Below are 6,320 nucleotides of genomic sequence, written 5' to 3' on the forward strand. Positions count from 1 at the left end.
GAAATTTATACCATCAGATTTATTCCGATGGTAAACATATTACCGGCAGATTTTCTTTAGTAAATCTACTGATAAATCTAACGCTATTCAATATTTTTCTTATAGTGTATGGATATAGTGGTATAATAGGAATAATAAAATTATGGATAGTACTATGATTACGTAAAATAATGTTTAAGCTATTCTAGTCTTTAGACACATATAGATTAGAGTCATTTTTGTAATGACACCCAATTGAAATAATGTCATTAGCTAGAATATTTAGAATTTGTGCAAATGCAAACTATCCTCTTATTAAATAAGTTTCAACATCTGCTATCCATGTTATGCGGCAAGATATAAAATAGTTACACCAAGAAATTAAATTAATCTTTATTCCCGTCAATGGTATTGTATTAATGCACCAAAAGGCGGGTGATAAACCCATATTTTGTGATATATTTTGTGCTTAGTTTAAGTGATTTATTTAATCCTTCACCCACTTATTCATATTAATTACATGGTTTTACTTTCCCTTCCTTATTATGTGATGTATGTGAAAAACATGTTTCCTATGCTTTAAGATTAATTATTTTAATTACCTTTATTTCCATTCGATGCCGTGATTAGTGTGTTGAGTAGTTTCAGATCTTCTAAGGCAGGAATGACTTAAAGGATCGAAAAGGAAACATACAAAAATGGAAGGAAAGCGTAAAACGGAGTTTTGGAGAAACTGCCATCCACGCGACCTCATGGACGACGCGGCCGCGTGCCAAGCGCGAAGAAGCAGCGATGCGGCTGCATGACTGACGCGACCGCACGCCTAAAGAAGAACACCTATGACACGACCGCATGACTGACGCGACCGCGCGACAAACAAAACTCCAATCGACGCGACCGCGTGACTCACGCGGACGCGTGACAGAGGCCACGCACCAGAAATTGCAGAAAATGCTCATAGCGGATTCTGAAGCCCTTTTTGGCCCAAATCCAAGTCCAGAAAGGCATAGACCAGAGGTTATGAAGTGTGAGAATGCATCCATTCAGGGAGTCTCCGAATTTTTAGTCACTTTTCATGATTTAGGTTTAGTTGGAGAGAGGTTCTCTCCTCTCTCTCTTTAGGATTAGGATTTAGGACTTCTCTTAGTTTTAGGAGCGAATCTCAATCCCAGGTTCAATGTTCTTTTACTTTACATTTATCTCTTATTTTCAGATACTTGATGCTTATATTAGTTATGTTGCCTATTTGGCTTATGCCACATTCATGATGATTTTCTTATTTAATGATATTTGAGGTATTTCAGTTTAATATTGTTTTCTTTTGTTTATGCTATTGATTATTCCCAATCTGAAGACATTTTTTATTCCAGCAGATTTAATTTCTTTTCCTTTTGGTCTTGGTTAAGAAATCAATAACTCAGGAGTTATCTTAGCTCAACATAATTGATAACTGTTATCTTTGCTAATTGAACTGAACTTCAATAATCCCAACCTTTTCTTAGGAAATAAATAGGATTCGAAGGTCAACTAATTAGTCCCTTGACTTTCCTTTGCTTTAGCAAAAGTTAACTAAGTGGAATTAAGATTCAACTTTCATTATTATTGATAAGAATAACTAAGTCTGGACTTCCAATTTCTCATACCTTGCCAAAGGGTTTGCTTTACAGTATTTATTTATTTTAATTGCCATTTAAAATATCTGCCATATTCATTCCTCACTCCCAACCCCAAAATACACTTTTTCATAACCAACAATAAGAACATACCTCCCTGCAATTCCTTGAGAAGATGACCCGAGGTTTAAATACTCGGTTATCAATTTATTTAGGGATTTGTTACTTGTGACAACCAAAACATTTGTACGAAGGGATTTCTATTGGTTCAGAATCTATACTTACAACGCAACTTTATAAAATTCTTTACTAGCAAAAATCCTAACGTCAAAATGGCGCCGTTGCCGGGGAATTGCAAACGTGTGCCTTATTATTGGTTATTGTAAATATTTTTTATAAAGAAAAAAAATATATTTTTCTTTTACTTGTTTATTTGTTTTCTCTCTTCCCTCTTATTTCTGATAGCTATTATGAATTCTCACCCCTCTCGCTTTGGGTTTGGTTCTAATTTTGTTGCAAGGAATGGAAGCTATAACAGGACTATGCATCAAGGTCTAAGCAATCAAAGATGGATGGAGCCACGAGGATCTAATCAACCCTTTAGGCAACAATATCCTCCTAGATATCACGGACAAATACCATTTTACAATGCATGCCCAACTGATAGATTTGGTGGACCGCCTTGTAGCTACCAACAAGCCCCACCCTGTGCTCAGAGACCATCCTTTCAACACAACCTCAATCCACCATACTCACAAGCTTCTTTTCACCATTCACTACCACATGATCCTTATCCACCCCAACGCCAATCCAATTACTCCCAAGAACCACCACTCCCCCACACACCATGCCCATATCCATCAAAGCCAGAATCACAGGTTCGCCTCGAAGAATCAGTAAACCGATTTAATGCAACCCTTCATCAACTGGAGCAAGCAATAAATCAATTATCTTTCAGACGTTCGGACACTCAACGAACTCCCATGGCTTCATGTGGAGAATCTAATGAAGAATGTGTTGTGGAGAAGACACGAGAAGCTCCAGTGGATAGCATAGAGCATAACTTTGTAATGGAACAAGTAGAGGATCCTGTCATTATAGAAGAGGAAGAGTTGGTTGAAGATTTAGGAGATGCTGAACCTCCATGGGAACATAGAATCATGGAAGACTCCGTCGAGGATGCTACAATTGACGCTGAGGAGGATTTTGCACCGCCTCCAATGCAAATATCTTATGAAGAACTGAACGGAATAACCCAAGACGCAGGTTTCCTTGATGATGATGATCACGAGTCCTGTTCTCTTAGTGACAAACTTGCATTCGCAAGTGAATTCTTTGAGACAGAAGAATCTTCCCCGAGTGAAGATGAAGATGATGCTAAGGTAGATTTTTTTCAACCTCCAATATATGACTTGAGCAATGATGAGGGAGAAATTGAAGACTCTGATCAAGATATGGTTGAAGTGGAAGAAATTTGCAAAGAAATGGAAGAATTCACAGAAAATTATAAGGGAGTAGAAATTACAGAACCACTGGAAACACCTATCCCAAGGCCTTTACCGCCCAACACAAACTACAAGTGGGTAAAATCCTTGCCTTTTATCTTCAATCTTCCACTTGAATATGGTTTGCTTGAAACAGATGGCCAGCTTAGAGCTCTCTGCGGCTTTAAGAGTAAAAGGGAAATGGCTTGCACTCAGAGCTGGTGTACAAGGTTCAATAAGGTTCCACGTTTCAACTCGAAGTGCAAGGATTGGTATCATGCTCAATTGAATGGATCACGGAGAACGTTTAGTCTCTGTGGTGAGAATCTACTTTTTAAATTGCCCGAATGGAATCATGTAGATCAAGACGGAGGTAGATTTAAAAGCAAAGCTTGGGATCATGGATCCTATCCTGACATTCGTCATCCTGGGAGCTTGAAAATTTGTTTGAAGCTGCTCAGAAGCTTTACATGCCTAGTTTGGGACCCCGGAGGCTATTAGCATTCCAAGCATTGGTGGAGATTTCTGGATGAATTTAAACATAAGCCGCCATAACAGGAAGTTCAACCAATGTCCAACTTAAGGACTTTAACCAAAAGTGCTAGGTGGGAGACAATCTACCATGGTATGATCGTCCCTTTTTCATTTTTTTTATTTAGTCTTATTTGTCTTCAAGTTTTATTTTATTTTATTATATTGAACCTGGAGTTTTGCATATCATTCATATTAATCATTGCATTTTGCATACTGCATATTTGCATCCTTGCATAAAAAAATAAAATAAAATAAAAAAGGGGCATGGAACGCGACCGCATCACTCATGCGATCGCGTCAGTTGCGATAAAACACCTCCCACGCGTCCGTGTCAATCACGCAGTCGCGTGACCTGGAAATCGGCGTAAAAGATCCAACGCCCAGAAAGTAAATTTTCCCTCAATGGAACGCGTTTCGCACAATACACCCATGCGATCGCGTCCCTGATGCAATCGCGTCACATGCACCTAGACTAATCCCACGTGACAGCGTGAGCGACGCGATTGCGTCGCGCGGATTGCACACCACCCCAAAGAAGACAGAGAGTTGCGCTGACATGACGCTAGAATCGTGGGTTTAGCACAATTTCACGCGACGCGATCGCATGCCTCATGCGATCGCGTCCCCCTCTCTTCTATCCGTTCCACGCGATCGCGCGATCCAAGCGATCGCGTCAACCCCATTTCACCCCAGCCACGCGACCGCGTGCTCCACGCGATCGCGTGGATTCAAATTATAACCCCCTATCACGCGAACCCTATCAGTCGCGCCCCCTCCCGAAACCCTCTCCCCCCTCTTCCTCTCCCTCCACCGCCGTTGCCCCTTCCGCAATCGCCGTCCACTGCGCCGCCACCAGCAGCCGCTGCCCCAATCTTCTTCATTAGCCTACCAGGTTCCACATCACGTCACCCTTCTATCCATTTGTAGTTACTTCTTATTTTTCTGTTTTTGTTCATATTTAGGCTAGTTAGATATGCATGTTGTAGTGGATTCTAGGTTGTTAGGTAGCCTAGGATGTGGTTAGTGGATTTAGGTCTGATAATTGCGCTGTTCGTGTTTCTTGCTTTATGCTTTTCGCAATTCTGCTGTTTCTGTGATATTGCTATTGTTCATATGCTATGATTTCTTGTTTCATGCTGCTTTTTACATTGCCTTTTTCATGTTCATACCCCTTATATGTGATTGCCGCTATGTTTATTTTTGATTCATATGAACTATTCTGCTGCTGTTTATTTTCTGGGATAGTCCAATTTTAGCCGAAATACTGCCCAATTTTCTGTAAAATGTTTCCATTCTTGTCTTGGTTTTGGCATTTTCAATTGTGCTTTCCTTAGCTTTCACCAAACCAATCCATGAATGCCAGGGCACGCATTCTTATTCTTTTTGATCTCCTAGTTCTTAAATTGCATTGTTGATGTTTGATTCCAATTTTTGCCATTTCTATCTCTATCTGAATCATCATCAACCTATTTGCCTATTTGTTTTCCTATTTTTATTATATCCTGGTTTTCTATTTTTCAGGATGTCAGATTCTCAGAGAAAGGGAAAAGGAAAGGCTACCACTGGCAAACGTAAGAGAGGAGATTCATCTATGTCTATCATAGATCTGATGCATGATGCCTCCTAGCGGGAAAAACACTTTACCACCCAGGAGAAGGCTGACGAGCTACTCCCTGCTACTGATCCCATCAAGTTTGCAAACCGATACTGCGAGTTGAAATATCCGGCGTTTGCAACCTCCAGAAACCTATACTTAGAGCGGACTTTGAAAATCCCAAATGAACTCCAGCAATACACCTCTGATCAGATCAAAGAAAGAGGCTAGTTCTTCCTGGAGAGAAACCTTACAGAGGTCAATGCATCTTGGGTAAGGGAATTTTACTGTAATTACTTCATCACTTCCCTGGATGCAGTGAACCTAAGAGGCAAGCAGATACTGGTCACTGAAGAAGCCATTGAGGACATTCTGCATCTCCCTCCCAAGTCCGATAAGCCTGATGGCTACCAAACGGCTGAGGAGGACATGCGTTTCTTGAGGTTTGATTGGGATGCTGTCAAGGCAAGAATTGCCCTTGACCCGACTGTTCCGTGGGAAATGGGTCAGGATACCACCATGCCTAAGGGAATCAAGCGGATTTACTTAAATGATGAGGCTCGGCTATGGCACCAGATCTTGAGCAACTATGTTATGCCGAGTACCCATGAAACCGTGATACCGGGCGCTATGATCACCCTCCTTTGGTGTATGATGGAGGGTAAGGACCTGTACCTGCCACGCTGGTGGGCAAAATTGTGATCATCAACAATGGCTCCAATAATTTGGTAGCTCTCACACGTGAATTATACTTAGTCACTACTCCGCACAACTAACCAGCAAGTGCACTGGGTCGTCCAAGTAATACCTTACGTGAGTAATGGTCGATCCCACGGAGATTGTTGGTATGAACCAATCTATGGTCATCTTGTAGATCTCAGTCAGGCTGATTCAAATGTGATTGGATTAGATAATTAAAAGGTAAATAAAATAAACAGGAAATAAAGATAAAGTTACTCATGTAATCCAATGGTGGGAATTTCAGATAGGTGCATGGAGATGCTGTGTTTCTTCCGAATCTCTACTTTCTTATTACATCCAATCCTTCTTACTCCTTTCCATGGCAAGCTGTATGTAGGGCATCACCGTTGTCAATGGCTACATCCCATCCTCTCA

The sequence above is a fragment of the Arachis duranensis genome, chromosome 1 (genome assembly GCF_000817695.3).
Source record: "Arachis duranensis cultivar V14167 chromosome 1, aradu.V14167.gnm2.J7QH, whole genome shotgun sequence".
NCBI lineage: Eukaryota > Viridiplantae > Streptophyta > Magnoliopsida > Fabales > Fabaceae > Arachis > Arachis duranensis.